The sequence below is a fragment of the Prosopis cineraria genome, unplaced genomic scaffold (assembly GCF_029017545.1).
Source record: "Prosopis cineraria cultivar Desert tree isolate PC_DT_omini unplaced genomic scaffold, ASM2901754v1 PC1, whole genome shotgun sequence".
Classification (NCBI taxonomy): Eukaryota; Viridiplantae; Streptophyta; class Magnoliopsida; order Fabales; family Fabaceae; genus Prosopis; species Prosopis cineraria.
The window spans coordinates 38,053,299-38,054,230 of record NW_026555332.1 but is presented as its reverse complement, the minus strand read 5'-3'; positions in this window follow the sequence as shown (position 1 = coordinate 38,054,230).

Genomic DNA, 932 nt, shown 5'->3' with positions numbered 1-932 from the left:
TGAAGAAGGTGGCGAAGAATACGGGTTTTTTTTTTTTTTTTTTTTGAGGTCCGGCCTGAGAAGATTTTGCGATTGGGTTAACGAAAGGAAGGAGCGGCGAAGTAACCGTTGCTCTCGGCTTATTAATTACGGCGGGCCTGACTCGTTTCTGTGTCATCCATAATAATCCTTGTTTTTTTAGAGCAGATAATTTGAGCGAACTCAAATCTCTTAAAAAAATTAAAATGAATTGAAATTTGACTATATAAATTAAAAAAAATATTTTAAGTTTAATTTAAATAACTCACTCTGAATTGAGCTCAATTCAAATAAGTTAGATTGTTGAAATTTTTAACTTTATATATAGCTCAATTCAAATAAGTTAGATTGTTGAAATTTTTAACTTTAATATATATATAGTTAGTTGATCATTTTGATTAAATCCGACAGACCAGTCGAAACTCAGTCAAAAAAATTAGGGTAGAGTTTGATTATTAAATTTTTTAAAATGATGGAATGTTTTAAATTCAATTTAAATAAATTAATTTAAATTGAGTTCGATTTAAATATATCTGGCTCGTCTGAATTACCCACTCTAAGGTTTTTGGTTTTCGAACGGCATCATCCATAATAATCCGAGTCGTCAATTTTTTGCTTTTATGGCTCAATGATGATCATAATGCTCATTTTTAATGTTCTTGGCCCTCTGCCTCTTAGCCAGCTAGCCCAAAAAATATCTTGGCCGACAAAATTTAGCCAATTTTACTCTTATTCAAAAATAATAATTATATTTTTAAATTTATTAAAAAAATATGCAAGTTTGTAATTTTATCTTTCTTTACTATTAATAACTATAATAAATTATTGTTTAGAAATTTTAATTAGAATATACAAATAAGAAGTAAAATAAAAATTAATTACTTTAACTTGATCTTATATTAAAAAAAATCAGA